A 20,706-nucleotide genomic window follows, 5' to 3' on the forward strand; every position below is an offset into this window, starting at 1 on the left:
TCATTATAGGCAGTTTAAATTTCTATGAATGAACTATTTATAAAATTTGAACATCTCTAGTTAGACTTCTGATATACCGAATTTATATATTTTGATAGATATTTTTTAAGATTTTCAATTAAGTTTGAATGAACAAGGAAGGTTTGATCCAAATAATCATTATGTTTTTCAATTCTTTTATTTGATAACCAAAGGTAACTAAAAAAACAAGTATATAAGAATAAGAATACTCTATTAATCCAATTATGAACCCTTGTGGGTTTTAAATTTCATACAATGATTACAACGATTTGTGTCATAACAATGAAATAATAAAATGAAATACATCACAATAGAACATGGAATGATCGCCAATCCTACCAGATCTTAATTAATAATATACTACCTTGTTAGAAATATCGTAGATGAGCAGTGTTGCTTTGTGTTATGGCAACTGATGTTTATGTGTTGGATATTGTGTCGTCGTTCACATTGCTATAGGGTTAGGCAATGAAGAACCTTTCATACCTGCAACACTATTGGTATATATTGTTATAGAAAACATTTTTAAGAATGAAAACAGTTGATAATGCGGCTGTATAACAAGACCATTATCGAAATTATAGTCAGTCAACATTTGTTGTTTTACATTGAGGCTGAACTGAAAGCACCTTTATATACTTATTTTATCTTAAAATTGTGATTTTTGTCTATACGACAATATGTTTAAAACGAAATAAATAAAACGATCAGTTAGTAAGTAAATTGCTAGACGGCTTTGTGATTAGGATGAGACATTTTGAAATCTTCGGTATGTAATTTAACTAAACACCATATTTCATGCATATTTAACTTTATTGTAAATCAAGTTAATTCATTTACGTTTTAAGACATTGATGGTTACAGCACTAGAATAACTTGTTTATTCATTTACAAATTCAATGAATCTTTATTGATTGTTTGAATTAATCTTGAGTAAACAGAACATATAAGAACAATAATACGTAGGACTAAGATTACGTTTTTATAACAAAAATGTAAAGTTGATTAATTTTGGATGCAATTTCTAGTTGTAAACTATTCATTTGTTTTAAAGGCAATATTATCAAGAACTAGATATATTGCTTTTTTGGTGTTTTTTTTCGTAATTTAACTCAAATGAACACAAAGTCAGATGATGCGTCTTTTTACAATGAAAATGTCTTATAATTGATATATATTTTTTATGGTACATACAAAAAATACGAAAATAAATAGGCATAGATCAGAGATAGACACTCATTTCCTGTTTTGCAGCTGTATGCATGTATTGAATTTTAAGCTTTGCTGCAAAATTAATTTGAGATTTAAAGTACGAGTTATTTTATCTGAGAGTACAGTATTTACAAGATGTTCATTTACTAACAAATTGTGAAACACATATTTCAATTAACGGAAGAACTGTCACGCAATCCGAAGTATATCGTAGGTGGATGATTAAATTTTAGCAATTCCTACTTCATTTGCACAATTCTTAAATAAACCTGATTGCACACATTTTGATATCAATAATGTTTTCAATTGGACCTCTATGTTAACAGAACCTTTAAAGCTCAATTATACAGGCGTACACTTTGCCTTTGGTTTTGAAAGATAGATCAGATTTTGTTGTAAAAGAGATGAAAGTACCAAGGGGCAAAAAAGAAAAAGAAACATAAAAGAGAAAAGAAAAGAAAACCATTGAAAGGCTTCGGAATGACAAATAAACAATTCAAAAGATCAAACGAACGACCTGATTTATACAACAAACGATAAAAAAAAAGATGACACACAGTAACTTACGACAACCACAGCAATACAATCTCCTTTTTGAGAAAGCCACATAGTGAATCATTTAGTACATCTCCAACGAATGTAGCGTATATACGACATAAGAAATCTGAAAAAAATCATAATCGTGTGAAATGGCTAAATTTATGACCAGAAGTGGAAACAACTAAAGAGCGTTACATGTGCTTTATTGAGTATCAACCAGTTAAACAACATCAATGGTTAAACCAATAAATACAGTCAAAGATCTTGATGGTGTGAATGTTAACCCAGCTAACAATGTTACGTCATAATTACGTCGTGACAATGTCATGTTTTCGTCGCATTGACGTCAGGTTATTACGTTGTATTTACGTAAAAGTGTATGGTTTTCTTGACGTTGTCACAACGTCGTACATTAACGTTGTGGTGACGTAAAATTACGTTTCTACAACGTTATTCCTGACATTACAACAACGTTTATATCACGTTATGTCGATGTTGTCACAACGTCATTCATCAACGTTGTGGTGACGTAAAATTACGTTTCTACAACGTTATTCCTAACATTACAACAACGTTTATATCACGTTATCGCAACATCATACATTATTGTCGAAATGCGCATCTGGTGCAAGAAAATTAGTACCGTCAATTTTATTACTACCACTGGGTCGATGCCTCTGCTGGTGGACTATTAGTCCCCGAGGGTATCACCAGCCCAGTAGCCAGTACTTCGGTACTGGCATGAAAATACGGATTTTTTGTGTTATTGAAATTTCCCGTTACAAAATATAAGAAATTATTATAAATTAAGGAATGAATCTCCCTCATGCAAAGCTCTGATTCCTTTCACGGATTTGGCTATACTTTTTGGACCTTTTGGATTAAAGCTCTTCATCTTTTATATAAACTTTGGATTTCAAATATTTTGGGCACGAGCATCACTGAAGAGACATGTATTGTCGAAATGCGCATCTGGTGCAAGAAAATTAGTACCGTCAATTTTATTAACGTTGTGGTGACGTAAAATGTAAAATTACGTTTCTACAACGTTAATATCACATTATGTCGACGTAATATACTTGCACTTTTATATCATACTTTATAATTGGCCAAAAAATGATCGTATATACACACACAAAGTATCAACTGTGTTTGGGACCTGTAGATGATATATGTTGGTGTTATTCTCTGAAGGAATTCGTATATTCTGCATCATCATCTTTTTTTTTTGTAGCTTCAATCGAATTACTGTTTCAGTAATTGTGATATAACAGAAATGAATCCTAGGGCCATCTATAGCTGAGTGGCTGCCTATTCGTATGCAGTTCTTGATAGTGCTTGTAAAAATAATATGCATTTATCATATATGTTACTCTATAAGAGGGATGTTGCCCCGGTCTCTTTAACCCGTCTTTAATTGCTGCCTATACGATATGGGATTTGCCCATTGTTGAAGGCAGTACATTGACCTTAATAGTTATTTTCTGTGTCGTTTGGTCTCTTGTGAAGAGTCTCGTTGGCAATCATAGTACCACATCTTCTTTTTTTTTATATTCAATTTATTTCATCGTAGTATACATTTCTCATTAAGCATGTTCACCGTCTGAATATAATATCTGGCTAGATAAATACCCACCCATGAAAGTTATAAAAAAAAGTTTATGAAAAGTAAATAATGTCTGCAAATGTTTGCACCTGTCCTAAGTCAGGAATCTGATGTACAGTAGTTGTCGTTTGTTTATTTTATATAGATTATACCGTTGGTTTTCTCGTTTGAATGGTTTTACACTAGTAATTTTGGGGCCCTTTATAGCTTGTTGTTCGGTGTGAGCCAAGGCTCCGTGTTGAAGGCCGTACATTGACCTATAATGGTTTACTTTTTTTAAATTGTTATTTGGACGGAGAGTTGTCTCATTGGCACTCACACAACATCTTCCTATATCTGTATATCAAAAAGTGAAGAATTGATCGTTAACTTTGTTTATTTTAAATGTTCTCCTGGGTCCCTGGTAGTCGTATTTCCGGAGCTGCTGCAATTATCCTCTTAACAGTTGGTTCCTGCAATGATAATACAAGAACTTATTTGTACAAAAAGTTAAATTGTAATTATTCTAGGTCAAACATTATTGCAAATAAATACTAGATCTATGTAGCTGTGTGTAAGACGTGGCTTTCCAAATCTCCTTGAAAAACACATAAACCACATAATTATATATTCAGTTAAATTAAATGTTACCCTTAATTTATTGTCCCAAAAGAGTATAGATCTTGATCTTCACAATGCTAGTTACAAATGCATATCTATAAGGCCACCCTTAAAACATTGTTTGTTTGGTATTGCCTACCCACACTATCAGCAGGTGGGTAGGTAGGTAGGGATTTTTTTTTTTTTTTACATTTAAAAGCTTTATACATGTAAATCATGAAGTCTCTAGATCAATGTTGTCTAAAGCATTGCAGCATTGTTGTGTGTACATGCTGGTGGTTTCTTTGAAAGGGGCCAACCGTCAATGTCACATTCTACATCATACACAGAAACAACATCAAGAGCATACCAGGCACTAGTAAGACCCATTGTAGTGTCTGGGACCCCCATATGAAAGAACAACAGATCCAATTAGAAAAGGTACAGAGACGTGCTGCTCGTTATGTACACAAAAACTACGATTACACGAGCAGTGTCACAAACATGCTAAATCAGTTGAAATGGCCACCACTAGCTGAGAGACGCTTAAAAACCAGACTTATTTTATTTTATAAAGTAATACATTGTCTTGTTGCCATTCCCTCGCATATCAGTCTTGGACAAACAGACAGCAGAACAAGACAAAAATTTAGGCCTAATAACAATTTCGTACTGAATTAAAAAAAAAACATAGAATACAAACAATAATAATTTTGGAAATATTCCAATATAGGTTGCACTAGTACTATACGGGGAAATAAGGGTATCCTTACCTTATAGCGTGTTCCGCCTGGTTTTGGGGGTGCATGTTTTAGGGTTTCCCCAATCAATTCTTCAATATCTGATGTCCTTGCTGAGGGGTACATGTAGTTCTTCATGTAAGACTCTACAAAAATTGACATTGATAAAATTTGCATAGTGATATTAAATATAATTTAAAAATAAACCGTAGACTGTCAGGGAGCAACAATTTAACTCTAAGGAGGGTCATGGTTTTTGATTGAGTCAGTGAAGTGCACACAATTTTATTAATTTTTCAACGATATCAATCAAATTTTTTTTTTTAAGTCTAACACTATAAGGTATGGGTGGAATCTGGATTCAGAATATTTTTTGTCCTGTACTCGAACAGAATATTTTGTTTCATCAATTTGGAAATCTTAAGAAAAAACTCCATGACCCCTCCCCCCTTTTTTTATAGTTAAATGGTGGTTCCCTAATTTCAAAGGCAAATTCGGTATTTTCATTAAATATTTATGAGTTTGAAGCTATAATATTGATTTTGTTAGGTGGCATATTGATTTATCATTTAACAAATTAAATACACAGCTTTTTTACATTTTTTATTACTTTTTACATTATGACATATTCCAATCTTCATTATGACTGATATATCTTTTTAAACTCCACAAAGAACCGGTAAAAAACAAAATTCACAGTATTGTCAGCGCCGGCAAAATAGCCATTACTTTTGAATTATGCTATAGCTATTTATAGCTCGCTTTTAATCGAGTTATTATAATCATATTATAATTACTGTTTTACCGGCAAATAAGCCACTGCCAAAATATAAAGAAAAAAAATATAATTGAAAATTATGACCATAAATGTATGTTTTACATTTACAAATTTGCCATATATATGTTCCAGACCATTGAGTATTTGGACAGTACGAGTACGGTCCGGACCGTATATACGTATACTCGTACGGTCAGTTTCTTTGAGAATTAGATTGTTTAAAATACCAATATATTTATATTGATTGTTCATCACAAAGTTCTATAACAAAAGTTACTGCAAAATGCACAAAAATAGGATATGATTTCCATATGTCAAAGATGTCTACAAGGTCTGACAATCTTTAACACAAAATATTAGTATGAAATGTTGTAACATCAACTTAGTCGAAACGTCAACTATCGGGCGATTGAACCTCTGGTGTATACACAAATTGGACGCTGTGGTATCAACTCAGTTGTAAACATTTAGGGTCGATTTATTTTTCCTAACAAATGTTTTCCATTTTTACTAAAATGAGGAACGATAAAAAAAAATCAAAAGCTTTGAATGTATGATCGCAAAAAGAATAGTTAAAAGCAAAAGAGATAAAATAAATAACAAAGCATCCCTATATCTTTACATCCCAGCTCCTTTGTTCTAACAGGGGTGATCTGAGCCGGATCACCCCTACCAGATCACCCCAGTTTGAGTTTCTTTGTTATGCATGCTTTCCTTTGTTCTGTAACATTTTGGCGGGAATGTCAAATCCACTTTAAAACTTATAATTGAAAATACGGAAAAGACTATCTATCAGAATTCGCGTAGAAAAAAATCCAGTGAATATGCTGGGATTCGAACTCAAGACCTTTAGCATATCAAGCAACGACACATACGACTACACCAGGACAACTGGATACGAACTATCAATAATTTAACATACTTAAAGGAAGCAAGATATTTTTATAAGTGGGGCGAGTTGGCAGACCTTTTTTTCAGTGGGGTTTAAACCCTTTTCGCTATAAAGTGAGTTGTCAGACTGATTGTTCAATTTTATTTTACACTTTTACAAAAATGGGTCGAGTCGGTAAACAAGAGTGGGGCGATTTTTTTATAAAGTGGCGATATAGTGTGGGCCGATGGGCCAGTGGGGCGAATTGACATTATTTGATATCTACTCATCGTGTTTGGGGTCATAAAGAGTATACATCATATAATAATATATAAAGTATATTATAATGGTTGTGTGGCGTTCTAAACTAGATTTTATGAATTGTAAATGGTTTTTCGTCTAATAAAAAACAGCTGGGATGTAAAATAGTTATCCCATTCGGACTTGGTGTGTCAGTGTTAGATCACCCTCTGACCTCCGGCCATCGGGTGATCTGACACTGACAAACCGCGTCCTCGAAGGATAACCTTTACTGAATCGCTCGCCTAGTAAAACATATGTCATTTTGATATTTATCTTTTCCTTCATTACAATCAGATATCTTTCCATATATGTAGATATTATTTAATGGTATTTTGTGAGTCTTGTTATTTTTCCTTTCTACAGGTTTCACCTTTCTTTTGGCGTTTTTCAGATAAAAAATGTGATTTATTGACAAGAAATCCTATAACTTCTGGTTTACATGTATTTCTTTAAATAATCGGGTTTTTACCAAATTTCAACCGAATGTATCATCTAAATTGTCAAAAGATAAAAGCTCGTGAGTTTAAAATAGTATAGTTATGAAACTTTGGTCGATGTTTCTGATCACCAAGCATTTACTGTAGTTTTGTCAAAAAAGGGTATTGGCTGACAAAATTATTTGATATTGACAGAAAAACATAAAGAAACAGAACCATTTATATCATATACAGTTTACTCTATATCATTCAACTTTTTTATAAATAGTGAATGAGTATTAGCATTCAGGAATGAATAACATTGTAAAAAATAGTTTTCTCTTTCAGGAATGAGATACGATAGAACACTACCAATGTCAAATTGTTGACTTTTCTGCACAAGAAAGGTTAGTTGTTAGTATATAGTTAAATTTAAAGATAGTTCGCGTCAAAGTCAGCGAACCTAACAATCATTAACCATAACTATATATATATATATATGCATAAACATTATTTTTACCACACCAACCCCCATAACCATAACTATATATATATATATAATATCAAGTTTAAACATGTACTTTTGGAATCACAAAAAAAATTAAAATATATGATATGTATTAAATAAAATAGTAATAGACGTACTGTGATACTATCCTTTTACTTCTTTTTGTATCTAATCAAAAACGTTTTCTTTTGCAAAATGACAATTAGGCGCATATTTGATGAACGTTTTAAACTAAATCAACTATTTGTGAATATTAAAGTCATAATGGTACTCTTTCAATTTACTTTCAATGAAAACCCATAATGCGATTTTGAACGCCAAATAGAAAAGTTATATTTCCAATTTGAACAAAGGTAAAATGTTTGCATGGTTGATGCTATACACGATATAGTAGAAACACTAACTCCAACAGATATGCCACTCTTATTCCCTGAAAAATCCTTCCGAAATAGTTTGCTTGCCCTGAATAACAATAACAAAAACACTTAAAAGACTGAAACTTAAATATTATACCAGGAAATTTATAGATGTCAAGAAATAGACAATTGAAATGAAATTAGAGATTATATCGGTTATATCGGTTATGCCCGCGTCACACTGTCCCGATTTTTATATACGATGGACACCCGAATGCGAAAATTGTAAGTTCGTACGAAGTTGGTCCCGATCTCGTTAAAATGCCAAAAAGTGACCGAAGCAAGTACGATGAATAACGAAGTCTATACGATGGTGCCGAAATTATATACGATAGCAAAAGATGGACATACGAAGGTTAACCGAAGACGGGTATTTAGCTTCATATCTCAGCCGAAGCGTACACGATGGATCACGAAAGCTACACGATGGATTACGAAGGCTACACGATGGATTACGATGATGGCGCGATGGCCATACGATGTCTAAAAGACGTCGTGTACAGCTTACGATGCATTTAAGTTATATGCCGAAGGCATCACGCGTTTTGTGATACGAACAGAATTTCGACAACATATATCGTTTCTGTACAAGTCTGCCATACATGGCGGGAAATCGATCTTTTTGTCTAATTCTATTAAAACTTAGTTTATTATCTCCTCGCCGACTACATGTAAGTTGCGTGTAGATAAAATTGTTATGGACACTCTAGAACCAAAATGCTCAAAACTTGGTATGGTGTTACTCGTTAAGAATATCTTAAGCGCTATTGACTTAAAAGTTCAACGGTCAAGGTCACAGTGGCAGTTGTAATACAAGTCAATATCACCCTTGTGGACACTCTAAAACCAATATGCTTCAAAACAATTTAACCACATTTGGTATATTGTTCCTCCTTGTAATGATCTGACATTTTTTACGTTCAAGGCCAAAGGTCAAGGTCATGTATATGGACTTGTTTTTTCTCCTTGAAATGGCATAATACACAGGAAATTGGTTGCTCATTTTTTTACCTGCTGGTTCTAAAGATAATATTAAAGGTATTTCCAGTTACTGAATGTTTTGTTTGATTTCTAAAAAAAATATTTTATGTATCAAATATGCATATTTAATTTACCATTTTCTGCATGGGTTATATACAAATATAGTGTCCATATTTGTCCCCAATATGTTACATACGAGGGGATGCCACGCTCGGTATTGCCTTGTTTGAACTGTAAAATGTGTGCACTAGTCTGAATAATCACCCCTAATTATGCCCATGTTTACTGATCTATCTTAAAGGTAAGGTAATGGGTTCGTTGATCCCTTTTATTCAAAAGGAGCTCTTTCCAGGAGAATATCATAATAATATAGGCAAAAGAAAGGATGCGAGGAAAGCAACAAATGCGGCAAAATATGACATATAGAAAAACAAAATGGTTATGGAGTAAACATTCGTGTGACAACAACTCAGACGATACATAAAAGATTAGAAAATTGAAGAAAAGTTGGTTTCCCTATATACGTGTACCTGCAGTGTTGGTGTACGAGGCGCGTTTATGATTTTCATTATGTTACTTGATATGGAAAATTGACAAAAAATAATATTTTACTTGTAAAAGTAAATCCTGAGCCTGTAATAGCTGCTCTTCTTGTTCCATTTAAATTAATAGAAAAAACGCTGTCGCCTTTCTTGTTCTCATAGAATCATATGATATGAGCTCCATGTTTTGTGAACGTCTTTCTTAACTGTCGCATTAGACTGACCAGTGAATATCGCGCATAGCACTTTAAATGTATTTTAGAGCGAAAATTAACTTACATTTAGCTGGATTTATTGCCGTCGTAGTTCCATCTTGTCGCCTTCGTACTTTTATTCGATGGCAACACGACGGGATTACGAGGTCTTCATGAAGTCGTGTTGCCATCGTAAGACCTTCGGGTAGCTTCCTGATTCATTCGTGTAGACATCGTAATGTCAAAACTGTCCGATGGAAACGATGGAAACACGAATGCAATACGATGTTCAAAGATGCATTCCCGGTAACATTACGATGGTGAGGATGGTGATACGAACTCAATACGAACCCTCAACATCGGACGCACCTTCGGGGATTTTTTAACATGTTAAAAAATTTAGAACCCTTCCCGAAGTTTTCCCCGAAGGCTAGAAAAAGTGGCCGATGGTTCTACGATGGTTAAAGATGACACTACGAATAGCCCGATCTTGATACGATCAGTCCCGATTTTGAAAATTTCCATTATCGTGTTGCCATCGGCGTAAAAATCGGGACAGTGTGACGCGGGCATTATCATTTACTTTACGATTTTTAAAAGATAATCCCTTGCACCATAGTTGTTGAATATAAGGTATGATGTCATTAACCACTCCCATTTGCAACACCAATTTTCATTCCTATTTTACATTAACATTTTGTAACATTATATAAGCGTATGATACCAATGGTATGCGAATGACACGTGATTTTGTATAACTTTCATAGTTATATATAATCAGATTCATTGCATGCATAATGCCTTGTATTTGGGCATTCAGTTCCAGAGGATATCGTAGGCCACTTGAGACAGTGCTTTATGATTTAATGATACATTGTGTCTGTTCATGGCTTGTTTTTACAACTATGTTATTAAATCAAAAGTTATGTCAGACTTAATTTCAGAAACAGACCGAGATTTAAAATTATCCAGATATTCTTAAGAATTTATAAGAATCCATATAGTGTTTATACCACTAAGCGAGTAAAATGATTTTGTCGTGTGTCGTTCAAAGTATTATCAAATTTATAATATATCAATAACATAATGAGATATAATAGAACAATAACGTAATGACATATAATAGAACAATAACATAATGACATATAATAGAACAATAACATAATGACATATAATAGAACAATAACATAATGACATATAATAGAACAATAACATAATGACATATAATAGAACAATAACATAATGATATAATAGAACAATAACATAATCACATATAATAGAACAATAACATAATCACATATAATAGAACAATAACATAATGACATATAATAGAACAATAACATAATGATATATAATAGAACAATAACATAATGGTATATAATAGAACAATAACATAATCACATATAATAGAACAATAACATAATGACATATAATAGAACAATAACATAATCACATATAATAGAACAATAACATAATGACATATAATAGAACAATAACATAATGACATATAACATAATGATATATAATAGAACAATAACATAATCACATATAATAGAACAATAACATAATGATATAATAGAACAATAACATAATCACATATAATAGAACAATAACATAATGACGGTATCTTTAAAAGTACAGAGTCACGTTATAAGAACCAAAGAAACACAAAAAGTCGTATACAAAACACACCAGCAAAAATGAAAGATAATACAAACACATTGACAGGATGTATAAGTACCGAACCACGTCAAATGGATATCTCATAAAACAGACCAAACAGTAAAAGTAATATTAATAATTGAACAAATATTGAACAAAGACAAATAAAAGAACAATATAACATGTAGTTAAGATGATAAACAACGTCAGTATGCAGAATTTATATATCAAGACCATCATGTATTATTTGTGAAGTTGAAACGGAATATTTATCAACAAGGTCTTGATACCTTCTGATGATTTTTTTTTAGAAAAAGGACGAGTCGTTCTTTGACATACCCCTGGTTCCTCAACTTTCTGCTCAGACACTGGTGACGTTTTACTATGTTGTGTCATGTGTACTATTGTTTGTCTTTTTTTCATTTTTAGCCATGACGTTGTCAGTTTATTTTTGGTTTATGAGTTTGACTGTCCCTCTGGTATCTTTCGTCCCTCTTTTACAAAGTCTGAGTAGGAGCTGCAAGCTCTTGAATATCGAATAAGTTGGGAAATGTATATCATATGCTAAATATTCTTGCCTTTGTTTGTACTGTATTTCTGTCGCGCAATGTTGTCTGTAATTTTAGCGGTATGTTTTAACATTGACAAAAAAACGGGAGGTTTGGCTAGCCATAAAACCAGATTCAACTCATCATTTTTGTCTTCAAATGTCCAGTATTAAGGGGCTTTCCGCTTTGAATTTTATCTATTCTTTATGTGTCTCTTATAGCTATTTTGAATTATACAGCCTCGGTTTTTTAAAGTCTGTAATAAACCCAAGTAGTAAATCTCCAGCAGTAATATGATTTATAACTCACATTCCTTAATTCTCGTTGATTTTTTTTATAAAGTTTTAAAAAAAAACTAGGGCTGTCCATCCAGTTAAGTTGACCTTATATTTTGGCCAAAAATGTATGATTTTATAGCTTCAAAGTTTAGTTGAAGCCTCCTACGGGAAAGAAACCCAAAAGCGCTTAATGTCGCCATGCACCGCAAATTTCATGTGGAAAATTGAGGATTAATTGATTGTTGGTGGTTTAATATCAAGTGTCAGATATTTCATGAACTTTTAACACGAGGACAAATCAACATTAACATCAACAGGAAGGTTCAATTAGCTGGTTCATCAAAGAAAACGTAACGTCTGCTGGATAGGTGCAGACATTTTGCCTTGCTAAAGGTAGTCTATGGCACATTAAAGGGGTTCCAGGACTCTTAAACGCACAGAGAGCAATCCTACTATACTGGATATTTCTGTCAGTCTGCATGTGTTTACGTTTGTATATCTCAAACCACCAGAAGGACATCCGCTATACGCAAGGATTAACTGCTGGACGGAAGAAGTACAAAAATGATTTTTTTATAAACACCTCTTTTGGTTATAAGGGAAATATGTATCATTTTAGGCCGTAGTTTATATAAATTTTTTAATACTCAATTTTGTCTGTTCCAGGCCACCTTTGTTAATAAGTCTGCCCCACTATTGCATTATCCAGCGGTAAGCAGTATATACAGAAGGGCGACATGGTTCAACGCGATTCAACAGTCTTCGATCCGTTTGTTTTTTTTAATTACATAATACATTTGTCACCATTTACCGTTCCTCAATAAACCATCAACCAGACACCATTGAATTGCATCAAATCATTTTGAAATGTCGATACTGAAAGGTATAAACATGAAAAGTTTGAAATGTCAATACTGAAAGGTATTAACATGAAAAGTTTGAAATGTCGATACTGAAAGATATTAACATGAAAAGTTTGAAATGCCGATACTGAAAGATATTAACATGAAAAGTTTGAAATGCCGATACTGAAAGGTACTAACATTAAAATTTTGAAATGTTACGCTTACACACATGTTTATCAACATAATGTTTGAAATTAATTTATTATAAATTGCACTGAGGTGATTATTTGCTACGTGTTGTATGCCTCACTGTAACTTTGAAATAGTATTCGAGGCCTAAACAATGTTTTCTTGGAAATTAGCGTAAAATGAAAAAAACACCTTTGGTGTGTTTCGTGCTATTTTTTTTAATTACCTTCAATATGAACAGTCAAACTTCCTGAAGAAAAAAAATCAAAAGAAACATAATTGTTAACTATAGAAGGTAGAAAAATGTTATGTTGTATGAACAACTTCTTTTACATGACTTCAATGTACTAAGTACTCAATATCTGCTTTACGCATCTGAAATAGCAGGTGTCCAATTATCTTTCAATTTATCACACAAAGATCTGGATTATGAATCTACTAATATTTGTTCACAGATTACTAGTAGATGGTCGGTTTATGTCAATAAAACATAATATATTAACTAACGATTGTGCATATTTTCAAATGACGTTACTCATAATCACGTTAGTTATACCAAATGTTCAATGCGAGTTCGCAACTTCTACAAATATACCATCGGATAAAAAAGTAAAATCACAAAAAAATAAATACTGAACTCCGAGGAAAATTCAAAACGGAAAATTCCTTATCAAATGGCTAAATCCAAAGCTCAAACAAATCAAAGTAAAATTGAGAATGGAAATGGGAAATGTGTCAAAGAGACAACAAACCTACCACAGAACAGACAACAAGGATGGATTACTACTGTCATATTCCTGACTTGGTACAGGCATTTTCTTATGTAGAAAATGTGGGTTTAACATGGTTTTAAAGAGCTAAACCTCTCCTTAAAACGCTGGTCTTTAGATAAACAACAAAACTACTTGATTCAATAATTTGAAACTATGACACCCTTTGTTGTAATAAATAATGAACTATATCTAGAACCCCTCCTGTAGCTCGATAAATCTCGCTATTATGCATAGTCATCGTCAGAATACATTATAAACTCTGCATGTTGTCTCGATAAATGACCATTTTTACCATTTTTTTAGAAGCGGGATATGCATCGACGTCTTTGTCAACTTACTATCAACTTCAAACACTTTTTTATTGGCGTCTTTGTCAAATTAACTATCAGCTACAACATTTTTTTCTGACGTCATTGTTTGTAAGCTTGATTGAATATTGTACCTTACTGTGTTGTAGTTCTGTGGTATATGTTTAAAGAATTTTGGCTGCTGAATCACATTTCCTGTCACCTTCAAATAGTACGGTGTGTTGATTGCTCGTGACAATATAACGCAACAATAAACAACTTTCATACAATAGTGAGTTTTATCTAGCTTTAACCAACCCATATTCTCGGGTAATGCCTGTTCCAAGTCAGGAATATACCAGTTGATTCCTACTGGGTTCGTTTGTTGATAAAGTTTTTCAGGTTTGTTTTTTTTGGTATTCACTATCTTGAATCTACCTTTGAGGACGACATTTTTGTTATAATATTTTACATTTTGCACCAAACCTTAACAGTATTTACTACCATTTGGGAATTTAAAGATATGTACAAATCATGTTTTAAAACCCCTGTTATAAATGTCCATTCAAACAAACACAAACTTACAGCTATCATCAAGGATATATCCGGTCACGGAAGGTCATACTAGTTTGCATTGGGAAAGACAAATTAAGACCAAAGTATTTTACCGACTCCAAAAGGAGCGAGACCTTATGCGTCGACATAAGCGTCTCTTGTTATTCAGGCATCACTAGCCCATAAGCGTCTCTTGTTATTCAGGCATCACTTGCCCATAAGCGTCTCTTGTTATTCAGGCATCACTTGCCCATAAGCGTCTCTTGTTATTCAGGCATCACTTGTTATTCAAGCGTCTCTTGTTATTCAGGCATCACTTGCCATGCAAATTCACTCTGTAAAATTTCACAATCGAGAGTATGACACAATACTAAACTAGTATATATCTAAGACCACGAATACATTCTCTATAAAAGGTTAAGATACCAAAGACTGCGAATACGTGTCACTACAGAGTGAGACATCGACACATCGTAACGGTGAACCAATACGTGATGATGACAGTAAAATTTATGTAACGTTGACCTCAGCCTTTTGTGGTGTAATGAGCACTCCCTGTTACTGAGACATATTTATACAGAAACTCTACTAATGATTTTCACTCACTGAATAATGCAACTTTGGTGACTCTACTGATGAGATCTTTCTTATTAAACTACTTAACACCTTGACTTTCATCTAAAAGTTGGTCATTTGAGAGCAAGCAATAACGACATTTTTCATATAAATGTTCCATTTAAATTGTTTTAAGTTGTCTTTTGTTCAAACGTGTCACAGACTCTTCCTGATTTAGATGACCGCTTTACCACATCTATATCACATATTACCACAGAAATATACCACTTGACGTTGCCACAATCCGTTTTCTGTCCAACGCTTTTGATATCACCAAATGTGACTTAGCACCGATTTGCCACAAGCAAAAAAAACCAGAGTCAACAAATGGAAACGAGATATTGAACATCGAAACCACTGTTGCCTTTATTTGACATATTACGAATTCTTCTAGCTCTCTACATAACAAATAAAAAATTATATAACAGGACTTTCATTTTCCTATCAATAAAAGTACACAAAACAATCAAAGTCAAAACCTTCAAACTATATTAATACAAGTAAATGAATTGTAGAAAATATGTACGATTACCAAACAAATCTCATTGCAATAGAATATCATAATTCATATTGGACGCGCCGTCTGCCACTTTATCAAAATTGATATATGCCTATGTAGAAAAAAAATAGTATTCCTTTATATTTTTTCTTAACAAATATAGTCAAGTTAAGACAATGTTAAAGACTGAATCATTTCCTTATGACATTGCAATGAAGCGAACTTTCTGATCAAAACTGAATTTGCCGGAGTGAGATATGTCTTAATGTGTCGGATGTTTAAACATGATCATATCTTTATTGCTTAGTATTAAAAAAAATCTATTAACTTGTTCCTGGAACTGAAAAAAGATATACAAGGAACAAAAGTATATCGAAACATCGTATTGAATAAACAGACAATTTAAAAATTATATAATCATTGAATTTGTGTTAAAAGTAGTGAAATACATAGGTGAACGGGAATATATAAGGTACATTGTTTTTCGAGAGGCATCGGCCAAACATGCACGAAAACCAAAACATTGTAGGGGAACATCTTTGAATTACCGCCATAATATGCTACCTCCTCACTTTCCATAAGTCAGTGTAGTCTCGATTACCCAGACGACGCTCTACTTTGAAAAATAAAGCGGTTGGATGATCGAGACTAAAATCAGTGCAGAGGGATAAACTGATACCGCTGAAGTCTTAATGGTACCTCCTTATCGTTATATAATTCAAACCAAAATGGCGTTATCCTTTCAAAACATATTTACTTAAATCTGAAGTTGTAAGATGACAAAAAAATGCATGGAAGTAAAGACTAATATAACAGCATATCACATGTATGGAAAATTGTCAAAATAATTATATAAGAACTTAGTGATGCATGAAAAAATTGTAATAAGCAGTTGTCATCTTTTTTTTTGTTATTTATTGTATGACCTGACAGTGTATTGTGTTGTCCTAATTGTAAAGTACATTATGTTACATAATATTATTATATATGTTTTTGTTAGTAGGAGAATACTTTGAAAAAATTGATTTAATGTATCATGCTGTTGAAATAGTTTATTAAAACTTGTTGGCAGAAATAGTCTATTCTACACTTGCCATTGATCACGGAAAATAATAGCTAAATTTTTTGTGTGTTTTAAAAGCGAGATGATGCTGCCGATGAATGAATAAAATAATATTTGTCTACTTATAATAGTCAGGTCACTAAATACCGCTTACGTTTCTATATTCAACCTTTTGATTACTTTACACAACGTTGTCTGGAGCGGTAGGAGTTTTATATTTATCTGCATAGGTTTTATCGCCGACGTTGCTTCTAGACTTGTTGTTTTTTTAAAAGAATGTCTAAGTTTATATTCAAGGGGCCTTTATAGCCTTTGTAAGGCTCCGCCACTTAGTTGTCTGGTCATATAGTTCTATCCTTGTCCGGCACTCCGTCATTCTCTTATTTCGAAACGAACAATTATATGATATTTTTTCTAAACGCCTGCATTGGACTGTCATACAAGTGAGAGGTTTAGCTAGCTATAAAACCCGGTTCAATCCACCATTTTTTACATAAGAAATTGCCTGTACTAAGTCAGGAATATAGCAGTTGCTGTCCATTCGTTTGATGTGTTTGAGCTTTTGATTTTGCCATTTGATTAGGGACTTTCCGTTTTGAATTTTCCTCGGAGTTCAGTATTTTGGTGATTTTACTTTTCACATATGAGAGTTTACTACAATGAGTTAAAGATCGAGTTTATGTTTGGTTCCGCCGCTCCGTTGATCATTGCTGAAATTGCGGACTGTTTTATGCTCTTTTGGTCGGGTTGTTGTCTTTTTGACACATTTCAGTTTCCATTTTCAATTACTTTTTTATCATGAAAAGTTCTTTATTTGTGTGGACGATGCCATTTGTGTGATTTTGGCACATCTATTTTTAGTTAGAAACAGGCCTTTTTTTGCCTTTCGCGTAAATACTAGATGAAGCTTATAAATCATCTGTACCTTAATTATATTTCTTTCAATGAATGAAACTATAGGTACTGTGAGAAAAGCTCACAAAATAATACCCCGACTCTTGCTAAGTCCATAGGTAAGGTTAATCTCAAACATATTCTTGAAACCAAAATAAATATGACGTGCACTCAATAGTCTAAATGAGGAAGATTCTGAGAAAGTTTCAATTAATTCGTAAATCGATTGAGATGAACCAAATCTGGGATACAAATCAAAACCGATGGAAACACATGAACTTTTAGAAGAAAACAAAGGAACAACAAGAACAACAAGAACAACAATAACACCAAAGTACAACAAAAACAAACGCTAAATCACATATAAACGAACTATTTAATAACAACTGCCAAATTCCTGGCTTAGTACAGGACAAACGGTGGTTTGAACCTGGAAATCTCCCGCTTTATGACAATGTTAAAAATATCGCTAAAACACTACGTGACAGAAATACAGTACAAACACACGCAAGAACATTAATAACAGAGAAACAAGAAAGAGTTTAAACATATTGATTCAAATGACAGCAAATCTTGGTTGTATTACATGTACCAGTGGCATTGTTGTAGCAAAAAAAATGACCATCACTTCTGAACGGCAAAATTGACCATGACCTCGATTGTAAATAAGTTACAAATCTTATTAAAATTTGAAAACCATTGGTTGAACAGTTTAAAGTATCTTTAAGAACAATACCCTGTAAAGGCAAAAGTGGAGATAGGCAATATTAATGTTGACCTACTTTTTGTCATCAGTAACAATTTATACTAAAATTGTAACGATATTGAGTCAAGATATTGCACGGAAACAACAGAAAGTGCCATTTTCCAATCAGTTACAATCTAAGGGTCATACATTTTGTAAATATAAATCATGAAGGACAAAAGTGGAAACTGTTAATATCAAACATAACTTCACCTTTGTCATTAGTACCAACATTTTTGGATGTGAAAAGCAATTGTTTGAGAGTTTAAAAGTAATTGCGCAGAAACGGCATAAAGTGTCATTTTTCTTATCATCAAGGATCATAACTTCTAAACGGTAAAAGTGAGAGAAAAAATCAATCTTATGGAAAATTACCTCTTTTGGGAATGAATAGCATTGATTTGAAATCTGAATAAGTTAATGCACAGAAACAACTAGAGCCGCAAAACCGCCTGAACGCACGTCTTCTCGCACACTTGCGATAAAACTCCAAATCAATTATTATAATCGATAACTTGAAAAAATACATCATTCCGCATACGAATTGAAACCCTTCAGTTTGAATGCTATAGGTTTATATATAATAAAACATGCCATACAAATTTAAATGTTTGTCTCTACATATCATAATGGTACATGAGATATGTCAACATTTATAAATTTGAAACTAGCAGACCACCTGAAATGCGTACAATTTAAATTGTCGTGGGCATTGTTTCTATCTGATAGTCATTGTCATCTTACCGTCGGACTCAGTTACATAACCCTTAATTATAAGTCAAGAACTGTAACTTTTTATTAATTAAAATATAAAAAAATTTGATAAATGGTATATTCTCAGATCATACGAATCAATCTCTAATGAATATTTTAGAACTCAAAGCAAAGTATGAGACATGATTACCGCCTCAAGTCAAATACAGGCAAGAATGCTAAATGTATTTTAATACTTAATGAAATGCAATATCACGGTTAAGCTGCTTACTTAGATCTTTACATAACTCTGATACAATTAAAAAAAATAAAAAAAATATCTTTTATTTAAATGTACCCGAGTTACGGTTATATCATAGATAACTTTAACGTGTTTAAATATATAAATAAGATAAAATATGCATGGAAACACAACCGGATGATAGAAAATAACACCTTACTATTTTGCCAACAGGTGAAATTCACGCCCCGATTGTCTTCATATTTTTATGTCATTTTGTCATTTTCTTAATGTTTTATTCATGTGGCTACAGTGACAAAATAACCTGTTATAGTTTTTAAACACAGACTGTGAGAACTTATAAATAATCGGACTTTGATTAATCTCGGTTATAATGTTATAGTTTTAACTTACATTCATCAACATGGATAATACAAAAGTCAGGTAAGAATACCTTTTTTACTTTTATGTTTGTATAGCTATTTTCATTAAAACAAGTCACTTTAAAGGCTTCTGTATGTCCTTGACTAATTCTCTTAGATTACATCCATGCGATTATCATGGAAGACTACGAAGGATGTTAAACTGTAACGATTTACATATTTCATATTATGTACATACCTCATATTACTGTATGAACCCTTTGGACGAAAGAAAAGGAAAATAATATTAAGTACTTTTCCAAGAAATTCACTTTGTTAATATAAAAAAAAAGATGATATACCCCAATGAGACCGCATCAGTAAGACATCTAGAGGTCAACATATGACCTTCAACAAAAGACAAGCGTTGGCATAGTTACATCATGTTTCCATGTCTTATGTATTCCTACGCATTATTAATAATAATATGATTATAAAGTAGGAAAATCTGGAGATATAACTTCTAAAAGGTCAGCGACCCACCACAGAATAATTTCCCTATAATAAACTAAAGCAACTGCCTCGAATTTGTAAAGGAAACTTATTCACTTAACAATTGCCATTTTGTTTATGCATGATGTTACGGAAGTTTTACTTTTTGTTGTATGATATATGAGTAATCTATCTTAATGTGAGTATATGATTACATGGTTTTCGTGTCTATCTTGCGCAATGACAGAATAAAATAGT

The 20,706-nt window shown here is 32.7% G+C and overlaps 1 protein-coding gene and 1 long non-coding RNA gene across 4 annotated transcripts in view; one reads left to right on the forward strand and one right to left on the reverse strand.

Moving 5' to 3' along the window:
* Positions 1 to 20,706, forward strand: part of LOC139513445 (corticotropin-releasing factor receptor 2-like) — a 181,270-nt gene that overhangs the window by 22,008 nt on the left and 138,556 nt on the right. The window contains exon 2 of one of the 2 annotated variants that reach the window (XM_071301926.1): positions 7,415 to 7,473. The gene's annotated coding sequence lies outside the window, so the exon portion shown is untranslated. Of the gene's footprint in view, positions 1 to 7,414; positions 7,474 to 19,812; positions 20,039 to 20,706 lie in introns of those variants that run through there. The other variant, XM_071301922.1, reaches the window with a different exon arrangement.
* Positions 3,738 to 20,403, reverse strand: LOC139513446 (uncharacterized). 2 transcript variants are annotated; one of them, XR_011662447.1, is made up of 3 exons: positions 20,319 to 20,403; positions 4,732 to 4,844; positions 3,738 to 3,831 (listed from the first exon to the last, which is right to left on the reverse strand). It is a non-coding gene; the product is annotated as an uncharacterized lncRNA (long non-coding RNA). The 2 variants fall into 2 exon arrangements; XR_011662446.1 differs by lacking the exon at positions 20,319 to 20,403 and adding an exon at positions 20,216 to 20,287.

The sequence above is a fragment of the Mytilus edulis genome, chromosome 2 (genome assembly GCF_963676685.1).
Source record: "Mytilus edulis chromosome 2, xbMytEdul2.2, whole genome shotgun sequence".
NCBI lineage: Eukaryota > Metazoa > Mollusca > Bivalvia > Mytilida > Mytilidae > Mytilus > Mytilus edulis.